Source organism: Cervus elaphus, chromosome 19 (genome assembly GCF_910594005.1).
Source record: "Cervus elaphus chromosome 19, mCerEla1.1, whole genome shotgun sequence".
NCBI classification, from domain to species: Eukaryota; Metazoa; Chordata; class Mammalia; order Artiodactyla; family Cervidae; genus Cervus; species Cervus elaphus.
Genome location: NC_057833.1, coordinates 82,218,375 through 82,230,377, shown reverse-complemented (window position 1 = coordinate 82,230,377; position 12,003 = coordinate 82,218,375). Strand labels below are relative to the sequence as shown.

The following is a 12,003-nucleotide window of genomic DNA, read 5'->3' as shown; positions in this document are numbered from 1 at the left end:
GCAAGAGGTTCTGAACTGGAATCCAGTGGCCAATGTGGGGGAGTGAGCCGTCAGGGCTTTGTTGACGGCTGGCTGGGCTGTCTGGAGAGCCAGGCTCTCACACATCTGGGCAGAGGCTGGGCATATCCTGGGAAAGCAGATCCCAGTCCCTGGGTAGCCTCTCCCTCAAGGACTAAAGAATTTTGGTGCTTTGAACTTTTTTCCTTGGAAGCTTGACTTTTCATTCCTCCGGGTTTGGCTGAGTGCCGAGTACCTTTTGTAGCCACAAAACCAAGGGCCCACTGAGTACGATGCTTCCCAGAGTGCTCCCTAGGCGACAGGCATCATCCATTCTTCATTCTATCTTCATTCAGCTCTGTTGCTCACTCCTCTGGGGCAAGCTGTCCACCACCGCTGAGTCAGGGAGACACAGCAACGCAGATGACATATCTGTAGGACACAGCAGGGCGGGTGAGCGCTGGTAGGGCCAAGGGACAAGGCTGTGCATGCTTGCTAGTCTGATCGAATGTTCCTGCTTTGGGCCTGCCCATCCTCTGGCCAGACTCCAGGCCTATGTTCCACTCTGCCCTAGAGAGCCCAGTAATGGGGTGGTCAGAGCAAGAGTTCACATAGGGTCTTCGGTGCCCCTGACCAGGTGCATCGGGCAAGCTGGTCTCACAGGGGCTCTGGCTCGGACACCTGATGCTCCTCAGACCGCAACCTCTCTGCCCACGTGACATGGGGATGGGAGGGGGAGCACTGAGGGGACTCAGGGGTCTCAGAGTCCTTCCGGCAGAACTCGGCCAACCTTCTCACCCCAGCCCTCACCTGGGGAGCCTCCTGTTTGACGGCTCCTCCTCCCTGCAGGAGCACATTGGTCAGCTGCTTGCCCCACAGCCCAGAGCCCTGGGGAGGCCCTGCATTCCTTCACACCTGGCCTGTTCTCACTGTGCTTCCAGACGAACTTTCCTAGCAGGAGTTGTGTGCCTGAAGAAGGGTCTGTGGCCCTGATATCAAGAAGGTGTGGAAACCCTGAAACTCTGACAGGTAGCTTCCCACAAGCCACGGAGCATTAGAGCCAGCCTGGAGGAGCCCTGAGCTCTGGGGTGGGTCCCCTGGGATCTAAGCCCTGCTGAGGGTCCCCCAGGCCTGTGCCCTGATGCGGGTCTCCCAGGCTCTGAGCTCTGCTAGTGGTCCCTCAGACACAAGCTGTGTGATGTCTTCTCAACAAGGAACCTTCTGCTAGAGGACTCTGTCTCGGGTACCGCAGCACAGCCAGGGGCTCTCACAGCATCTGTTTTTGGAATAAAGGCCTCAGTAACTGACTGCCTTCCTTTCCCCTGGCTGTCCCTCCTTATCTTCATCCCACGGTTCCCCCCACCTCCACCCCAGATCATTTGCTGATCATCTGCTGACCATCCTCTGGACTCACTTCTCCTTCCAGGAGCATTGCAGACACGTCTTCTTGGGGAGAATTCCAGCCCATCCTTTTCATTTTACCACCTGCTGTCCTCTGCCAACCCTCTATTCTGTCCCCTCCCATTCCCCATGCAGCTCCTCCCATCATGGGCAGCAGCCTGCGAAGGACTGATGGCTCAGGAGTTGCAGCCTGGCCAGCTCCTACAGGAGGCCAGCGCTTCACAGGAGCTGGTGTGGGTTTGGTGCTGAGCCCAGGGGGCTCACTTCCTGGATAGAGTCAGTAAAGGAAGGCCTGTCTGGAGACCCAGAGGTGAAACAGTGAGGATGGGACTTCCCTGGTGGATAAGAATCCACCTGCGCCTCTTGCTACCACATCGCCACCATCATGGGTTGCGTGCACACTCCCAGGAAGGGCTTGTCCCAGTTAGCTCTCCCCTACCACCGCAGTGTCCCCACCTAGCTGGAGCTGATGTCTGACAATGTGAAGGAGCAGGTCTACAAACTGGCCAAGAAGGGCCTCCCTCCCTCACCAATTGGTATGATCCTGAGAGAATCACACAGTGTTGCACAAGTAGGTTTCGTGAAAGGCAATAAAATCTTGAGAATTCTTGAGTCCAAAGGACTTGTTCCTGATCTCCCTGAGGATCTCTATTATTTACTTTAAAAAGCTATTGCTGTTTGAAAGCATCTTGAGCAGAACAGAAAGGGTAAAGATGCCAAATTTCGTCGGTTCTTTTTTAAAAAATTAATTAATTTTAATTGGAGGCTAATTACTTTACAATATTGTGGTGGTTTTTGCCATACATTGACATGAATCAGCCACAGGTGTACATGTGTCCCCCATCCCAAACCCCCCTTCCACCCTCCTCCCCATCCCATCCCTCTGGGTTGTCCCAGTGCACCAGCTTTGAGTGCCCTGCCTCATGCATCGAATGTGGATTGGTTATCTATTTCACATATGGTAATATACATGTTTCAATGCTATTTTCTCAAATCATTCCACCCTCGCCTTCTCCCACAGAGTCCAAAAGTCTGATCTTTATATTTGTCCCTCTTTGGGCTTCCCTGGTGGCTCAGAGGTTAAAGTGTCTGCCTCCAATGCAGGAGACCTGGGTTCGATCCCTGGGTTGGGAAGATCCCCTGGAGAAGGAAATGGCAACCCACTCCAGAAATTCTTGCCTGGAGAATCCCATGGACGGAGGAGCCTGGTAGGCTACAGTCCATGTGGTTGCAAAGAGTCGGACATGACTGAGCAACTTCACTTCACTTGCTCTCTCACATATACAGTCATCATTTCCATCTTTCTAAATTCCATATATATGCGTTAATATACTATATAGATGTTTTTCTTCCTGACTTACTTCACTCTGTATAATAGGCTTCCATCTGATTCTGATTGAGAGTCGTATTCACTGGTTGGCTCGATAGTACAAGACAAAACGAGTCCTCCCCGCCCCCATCCCCACTCCCAGTTGGAAATACGAGTCATCCGCAGCCTCTGCCCTGGTTGCATACATTTGCCTATTGTACACAAGCAATAAAATCATTGTTTAACAACAACAATGAAAAGGAATCCACCTGCCAATGCAGGGGACATGGGTTCCATCCCTGCTCCAGGAAGATTCCTCATGCTGAGGAGCAGCTAAGCCCATGTGCCTCAAATACTGAGCCCATATGTTGCAACCACTGAGGCCTGTGTTCCTAGAACCTCTGCTCCCCAACAAGAGAAGTCACTGAAATGAGAAGCCCATGCACTATGATGAAGACCCACTGCAACCGAAAAGAAATAAATTTTAAAAAGAAGAAGAAGAAAAGTGAAGATGGAGTGGAGGGCTCAAGGGGAGGAGGGGGGTCAAAGATCATGGCCCTTCCCTGTGGTCTGGGGGGGACTGGGCCCCCCTCCCTGTGGGCAGACTTATGGCAGAGCCAGGCGCCTGCCTCTTCCCATATATGCCATATACGGCTGCAGGTCATGACACAGACACTGGAGAAAGAGGGGCAAAGTGAGAGAGGGAAGAGGGAAGACCAACCTGAGTGAACTGGGCCCTGGAGGGCCTCATAACAGGGTTAAGGTGCTGAGTTGAGTTACCTGGTAGATTTGGGGATGGGGTGGGAGGCTGGGGTGGAGGAAGACAGGACAGTGTCTGAACAGGCACACTCCCACTTACTCCCAGTCCAGTGGGTTCCATTCTTTTCAAATATATTGATCCCCTTTTGATATCTAAGCTCTGATGTCTTTCACATGATTGACAGCATTTTTACATTCTCTTTATGCTAATAATTCCCAGAGAGTAAACTAAAAGCAGACTGTCTACTTAGGTATGGGCATGGGACAAAACATTTCCAAGTGCTGTTTAGGATGGGATGCTCAAAATTTTTAGAAAATCAGCTTTGATTCAATAGATTAATCCCTTCTTAGATTTGCTATATTGTTCTAACTCCATCAAATATACAACTTTTGTACATTTAGATTTCAGTTGCATTATTTAAGAAGTTCAAAAGTAGTACCATTTTGCTTAAAAACACTTCTTTTACTATGGGAATTTCAATCCCCAAAGTAAAGAAAACATTAAAACAAATCCGCATGTGCCCATGACCAGCTTTAATAATTAACACATGATGGATCTTGTTTCATCTCCCGGCCCACTCCCACTCCTCCCCCTGCCTCTGGCCACTGGATTCTTTTAAAGTAAATTCCAGACATATCATTTCATCTGTGTGTATTTCAGTTTCTAAGAAGGACTCTTTCTTCAAAACAACCCCATGCTATTGTGACACCTAAAAGTTGACCATCATTCCTTAATTATCATCAAATATTCCATTATGTTTAAGTTCCACAGTTGCCTCATTAATGGTTTTTTACAGACGATTTGTTTAAATCAGAATACAAAGTTCTCACATTGATTAATTGTCATCTCTTAAGTCTCCTGTAATATCCAGCAGTTCTGCCTATGTTTTTGTTGCTTTCTCATCATTTACTTATTGAAGAAACTGAGTTATCTGTACTGTAGAGTATCCCATATTCTAGACTTTACTGATTGCACTCTCTTGTTGTCATTCACATATTTCTTTGTCCCTCTTTTTCCTGTGAATGGTAGTTAGGTCTGGAGGTTTAATCAGATTCATAGGTCATTTTCTTTTCTTTTTTAAAAAAATTATTTATTTTTGGCTACACTCGGTCTTTGTGGCTTTGCGAAGCCTTTTTCTAGTTGCAGTGAGTGGGAGGCTACTCTTCATTGCAATGCAAAGGCTTCTCATTATGGTGGCCTCTTGTTACGGAGCATGGGCTCTAGATGCAAGGGCTCAGTAGTTGCAGCACATGTGGGCTATTTGTGGCTTAGTTGCTCCACCGCATGTGGAGTCTTCCCAGACCAGGGATTAAACCCATGTCCCCTGCGTTGGCAGGTGGATTCTTATCCACCGTACCACCAGAGAAGTCCAGCAATTTTCTATAAGAACATTTCATAGATGGCGTGATTTCATTCTCATTTTACTGCAGCAAAAATCACATAAGTGCCTGTTATCTCTGTTTTTGTGAGATATTCATTGTACAGTGATGTACTGCAGCTTTTCATCAGAATTCTAGTCAGCAGTGTTAAAGGACAGTCACTAATGAACATTGCCTAGATTCATTATTACATTAAGGTATGCAAAATGGTGGTTTTCAAATTCTCTTCACCTATTTTGAATTTATTAGCTAAGATTCTTCTATAAAGAACTTTCCTACATCAACTATTTAGCTACAAGTATGGTTTGTGACGGAATTGCAATAAATGATTGCTTTTTACCAATTTTCAAAATAATAAGCTAGTATCCTTATATCTTCTAAAGGTGGTCAGTGATTTGGATGAGTGTCTGTATGGGACCTTAGTTTACTAAAACCCACCAAGTTAGCTGCCCCAGTCTCATGGATGTAAATTGAAGACATACAGCTCCTGGGTCAGAGATAATGGATTTTTACTCATGTCACAGCAAGCAACATGGGCTTCACGTAGGTGTCTGGTCCTCTGTCTCCCAGGTCCCATGGGTGACACAGAGCAGCCCAGGTGGATGCCACACATGCAGTAAGTTTGCATCACAATGAGAGACAGTTAGCTAAGAGGATGAAGAGTCATCTTTGTCATGGAGGGAAATATTGCTCATCCCCCAAGGCAGTTCTCTGCCAACGTGACCCTGATAAACAGTTTGGGCAAAGAATGGCCAGGGTCTTGTATCCTTTGCCTACCCATAACAGACATGCAAGAGTGTTCAGGGCCCATGGCCTGAGTCAGAATTTTTTTTTTTTATATTATGCATGGACTCAGTTATTTTAAGCATATTTGACATAAAGTTTCATTGCAGCCATTATTCTTTTTGATGCTCAAATTGTTTCATGTCTATCTGGCCAGTAAGACTTGACTTCTGTGATCTTCTGACATGACCCTAGCAGTCTTGGGTAGCATCCTTGCTTTTTTGTTTAAGCAAGATATTACAGGCTCACCTTGTAAATTTTCTGCTTCAGTTTCTGGATATTTCTCCAGAAGCCTTGTATTGGGAGATGCTATTTGGAGACCATAATCTGGTTGCTAGGAGTGTTTGTTGTTACTGGATGAGTCGTGAATTCTACGTCTTTTCAGATGGCAGAGCTAGGAAGTAAGTATTTGTTCTCTGACATAAAAATACATTATGAATCAATATTAATATTTCAGAGTAAACTTTATTATTACAGAATTTGACTTAACATTTAAAATTTTCTATTTGTATCTCTTTTATGCTGAAAATTTTGATTCCTATTAACACTAGCATAATTATTTATTTTATCATAATACACCATAGCTTCAAAGGAATATCACTAATATTATCACTACAGTATGATTATTGAGCTAAGCAACTTAAGATTTCTTCGCAATTTACTTATCATATATCTTATTCTTAATACTCAGCTAAATTACTATATTTTAATGTCACTTTAATAATTCTCTGTATGGTTAAGTCACTTAAGTTCATTTAATTTAACTTTCTTTAGTTATTCTGTAAAATATGTAAAGTCTACATGGTTCCAAAGTCAAAGCTATAAAGTAAGGTAGTCTCTTCCCCTAAATCTTTTACAATCCCCCTCCATGCAGGAAACCATTTTATTTCCTCTTCAACTCTTGCTGCTTTTGTCTTGAAATACAAACAACTGTGAGTAGGAATATACATATATTCCCTGATTTTTATAGAAAAAGTAGTATACTACACCCATGATTCTACACCTTGCCTTTTTTCATAGAACAATACATGCTCCATAGTTTATTCCAAAGGTATAAACAGAAATTCTCCCTATTCCTTTTCATAGCTGCATGGAACTCCATTGTATTGACATGCTGTGGTGTGTAAAGTTAATCCCTGACTGCTGGAAATGTGGATTTCCAGACTTTTGCTGTTACAAACAGTGCTTCAGTCTTACAGTATGTCATTTTGTATTCTTTACTAGTGTATCTTTGAGATAGATTCCTAGAAGTAAGATTTCTGAGTAAAGGGGTAAACACTCACATAATTTTGCTGCTCCTGCTGCTGCTAAGTCACTTCAGTCGTGTCTGACTCTGTGCGACCCCATAGATGGCAGCCCACCAGGCTCCCCCGTCCCTGGGATTCTCCAGACAAGAACACTGGAGTGGGTTGCCATTTCCCTCTCCAATGCATGAAAGTGAAAAGTGAAAGTGAGGTATCTCAGTTGTGTCTGACTCCTAGTGACCCCATGGACCACAGCCTACCAGGCTCCTCCATCCATGGGATTTTCCATGCAAGAGTACTGGAGTGGGGTGCCATTGCTAGGTATTACCAAATTCCCCTCCTTAGAGTTTGCTATTTTGTATTCCCATCATTATAGACATTTTAAAAAGTGATGTGACAGTTTTACTTAAAAGTTACAATATATCAAAATTATATATATTTAGAGAGATTTAGACTTATAATAACCTACTTTAAAGTTCAATTTTGAGCAGAAACTAACACAACATTGTAAAGCAATTTTACTCCAATAAAAAACATAAAGATGAATATGGTTGAGACCATTAAAAAAAAGTTCAGTTTTGAGAGACTACAAAGTGTCTCAGAAATCTTTTAGGGTTTCCTGAGCAAAGTTTTAAAAGACAAATGGTATAAGAAACTGTAGAATGATTGTTTGGTTTATATTCATGTTGTGTCCAGGTGAGGCTTTGATGTCAGTTAGATCTGTGTCCCCATTCCTGCCTTTCTATCTTGTTGGGGTGACTACAGATGAGTCATTTAACCCCTCAGAGATTTCTGGGGAAAGCATTTGTGGAAAGTGTGAGATGAGATAATACGTGAAAAACCCTTAGCACAGAGTCTGTGCTAAGGTGGACCAGGTGGACCACCATGTGGGAGGAATTATTAGGAGCTGACTTGTTCTTGCCAGGACCACACTGTCCCTCCCCTTTCTTGCAGATCAGAGAGGAGAAAGCAGCTATGATGGGATGGCGGTAGGGAACTTGGTTAAGCAACTTGTCCTGGTTTGCTCTGGACTTTTCTGGTTTTTGCTCTGAAAGTCCCACTCCATGGAAACCCCTTCAGTCCCACATGAACTGGGATGGTTGGTCACCCTCTTGGGGAAACAGGTCTGGGTCGAGGGCCCCAGGGACCTCTGCCAGAGGCTGGAGACAGGCAGAACACAGGGCCAAACAAAAAACCTGCTGTCACAGAGGGGACCAGAAATGTTTTGAAGTTAAAATGGAGTCTTCATCTTGAATGGCTTCTGCCAAGGGAAGCTGGGTTGTTGGGCTCCTTTCTCCAAGTCTGTGGCTAGGAAGAGTTTCTCATAGGCCTTTGACTTTTTGGTATCAGCTGTAATTGAAAAGCTCCTTGGCTATCGTAGCATGTTGATATCCTATTGGTAACAATAGTGAGGTTTTTTTCATGTGATAAAAAGCAATCCCAGGAAATTGTATCTAATCATCCCTATTCACAGGAGGAGGGGATTCCCAAGTGGCTCAAATGGTAAAGAATCTGCCTACAATCCTGGAGACCTGGGTTCAACTCCTGGGTCAGGAAGATTCCCTGGAGGAGGGCACAGCAACCCATACTACTGTTCTTGCCTGGAGAATCCCATGGACAGAGGATCCTGGCAGGCTACAGTCCATGGGGTCTCAAAGAGTTGGACACAACTGAGCACTCACAGGAGGAGTCACACATTCAAAGAAGGAAGTCATTGTTTAATACTGACCATGCAAGTGAGAACACAGGTGTTTGGCAGCCTCAGCCTCATGGCAGGCCAGACTTATATCACTCAGCTCCAATTATTTCAATATTTTCGTGAAAGAAAAATGTCCCTTCATAGATGGCAGGGTGCTCTGAGATTGCCAAGAAGTAGGCCACTCAGCCAGAAAGTTCGGGAACATGCTGGGAGCCACCAACCCACCTCTGACATTCCCCAGGAGCATCACTGGCAATCAGCTCTCCAGTTCCTGCCAAGAAACAGGCTCAGGGTGCGGCACGTCAGTCACTCCGAGGTTTAACCCCGATGGGTTTACAGCATGAGTCATACAACCAAATCCCATTAGCTGCCTCTGAAATTGTAACTTCATGTTCAGAACAGCTTAGCAGTTCTTCAAGACCCAATTCGTTTCTCTGGCAGGATGCTCTGTCAGTGGGAAACGCAAGCAGCCTCCTGTGGCAGGTTACTCAACGCTGCGCCTCCTTTGATCTCATTGTCCGCCACCACGTTCCCCACCCCGCCCTGTGGTTTCAAGCGCCTTGTATGCCATCACCCCTGTGGTGGAAGTTCAGCCAGTTGCCACAGCCTGGCCCCCTACAGCACCCGTTGGAGTGAGTGAGTGAAGCTTCCCCACTGCGGGCAGCCCTGGTGGGGTGACCCCAGGCACAGGCAGGATATCCACTCCCGGCCCCAGGCCCTCTGCGTTCTCACTCTGATGCAGCCAGTGGGTCGGTGGGTGGGGGGTTGATCAGACCGAGGACTGGCCTATGGGACGTCCTCTCCTGGGACCACGATTCTCCAACAGAGCTGTTCGAGGGCTGAGCAAACATCTGGACTTAAAGGCCTCTTGGGTTGCCGTGGTGTGAGTGGCTCAGAGGTGGCCCGGCTCCCCAGGCCGCCCGCGTGCCTTCCAGCCTTGCTGCTCTGTTGCCAGTTAATGCAGTCTCATGGTGTGCCTGGGGCACTTGGGCGGCACCAAAGGTGAGGAAGGCCTGTGGGCCACCTTGCTTGGGGACTTGCTAGTGAAGCAGTCTGGCTCCTCAGAGCCTGGGAGTTGTAAAAATGTTTAAAAATTGGTTTCTTAAGTAATATATAGATTAAACCTTAAACAGAATTTGAAATGTGTAATAAAACACAGTAAAAGTGAAACCTCTCTCCCACTCCGGCCCCGCACTCCGTGCTGCCAGCATCTTTGCTTCCCCCAAGGCTAACCTGCTGTGCTGTGCTTAGCTGCTTAGCCGTGTTGGACTTTTTCCGACCCCATGGACTGTAGCCCGCCAGGCTCCTCTGTCCATGAGGATTCTCCAGGCAAGAATACTGCAGTGGGTTGCCATGCCCTCCTCCAGGGCATCTTCCCAACCCAGGGATCGGTCCAGGGTCTCTTGCATTGCAGGCAGATTCTTTACCAGCTGAGATACACATCTATTATTATGGTGGCTTTTTAAAAGTTACTTGTTTTGTTTTTTTATTTTTATTTTTTGGGATATGGACCAGTTTTTAAAAGTCTTTATTGCATGTGTTACAATATTGCTTCCATTTCATGTTTTGGTCCTTTTTTCTTGTTTTTGGCTACTAGGCATGTGGGATCTTAGTTCCCTACCAGGGATCGAACTCAAAACCCCTGCATTGGAAGGTGAAGTCTTAACCACGAGACGACCAGGGAAGTCCCCACAGTGGTCACAAATGGAATCCACCTACTCACACCCTGCTTTTCCCCACTAATAAGACCTCAGAGTCTCATTGGAGACTCTAAGGAACAAAGGCCACTTAAGAGATTTGTTTCAAGGTGGAAGCTTGAGTAAGCTCTCATCCAGGGGCCTCTTTCCCGTGTATGTGTGTGAAAGTGCAATGCGTATATGCATGCTGTGTGTGTGCGCACGTGATGCTGGCTGCACATGTATTTCTGACACCCGCCACCTTGTGCAGGGGGTGACAGGGTGGGGGAAGTTGGGCCTTATTCATCTTCTAGCACCGAGCCCCGGGCCTGGCGCAGCAGTGCTGGGGAAACATGAGGTCACTTTTTCCTGGCCACCCTGCCCCGCCCCCCAGCATGAATCCTACACTCTAGCCAATTCTACAGAATTGATTTCCAGACTCTCAGTCCCTGCTCATGAAACAAGTTTGCTGTTTCTTATACTGTTTCTTTTACCTGGAATATCCTCCCAAGTTCATCATCGCTTGTGGAAGTTGAGATCATGCTCTCTGGCCCTCTTCCTGGAATGATTTTCCTGACCAGTTGGACCAGCCAAAATCCACCAATGGCATTCCTCTGTCTCACACAGAACCACCCTGAACCCTAACACTTTCACACAGTGACCCTCCCTGACCCTGCTCCAATCCTGACACCGACACCAGTGACATGATATTATATGTGTAGATGGAACAGTTCTTCACCCAGGCCTGTGGCTTCCAATGACACCTGGAACCAGAGGGCTGGGACAGCCTGGGGCCTCATCTGTGGATCTGTGGGGAGCCATAGTCTTTGCAGCTGGGAACCCTTGGCAGGTAACTTCTCTTTCTCACTATCTCCTGGCTAATCTTCTTTTTAAACTGAGAAAGAGGGAGGTGGAGACTGATGAGGACTTGGCCCACAAATCCCCATGATGCAGGAGGGCTGAGCATTCTCCTCCTGACCTGTCTGGGTGCTCTGGGGATTGGCAGTCCCCAGCCCCGTCAGCTGTGGGCAGAGGAGAGGAATCACAGCTGTCTGGGGCTGCCCTCAGAATTCACTCACTTAATCATCACTTATTCAACAGGTATTGGTTGAGCTCCTGACATGGATGGGGATAGTGGGGACAGAGCTGTGAACACCACCACGTCCTGCACTTGAGGAGCTGATGCTCCAGGGAGAGAGGCCACCAACACACAAGTAAGTGATGAGCAGAGCGCGAAGGTTCAGCAATGCTGTGAAGCAAATAGAGGAGGAAACCTGGGTTTGCAGTGGGGTGGGCACTGGCAATTGTCAGGATGGTCAGGGAAGGGCTCTCCGATGAGGAGATGCCTGAGCAGGAACTCGAAGGAAGTGAGTGAGGCCATGTGGGAGCAGAGGGAATGGCAGGCTGTGCCAAGGGGTGTTCAGGGGAGAACAAACGCCCAGTGTGCCTGGGAGGACTGAGCCAAGTGGTAAGAGAGGAGGCCCAAGTGAGTATGTGGGGGGGAGGGGGGAGAGGGGGGTGGGATGAGGTGGGGTGGGGTGGGGTGGGGTGGGAGCATAGCATACAGGCCACAGAAGGGACTTTGAATTTGACTCCTTGTGAGCTGGGAAGGGTCCTCTGGACTCGAATGTTCTAGAAGAGTGACATCAGACTTACATTTTAAAGTGACCTTTCTCCAGGTGGTAGTTTGTAGAGGGGCCATAGCAGAAGCAGGGGGACCAGGCGGGGGCCACAGCAGTGACTCAGGTGGGAGAT

The 12,003-nt window shown here is 47.0% G+C and overlaps 1 non-coding gene and 1 pseudogene across 1 annotated transcript; both read left to right on the top strand.

Annotated features, from left to right (window-relative positions):
• Positions 1-1,783: 1,783 nt before the first annotated feature.
• Positions 1,784-9,212, top strand: LOC122675243 (annotated as a pseudogene).
• On the top strand, positions 2,461-2,532 carry TRNAW-CCA. The gene has a single exon. It is a non-coding gene; the product is annotated as a tRNA-Trp (tRNA).
• Positions 9,213-12,003: the final 2,791 nt, after the last annotated feature.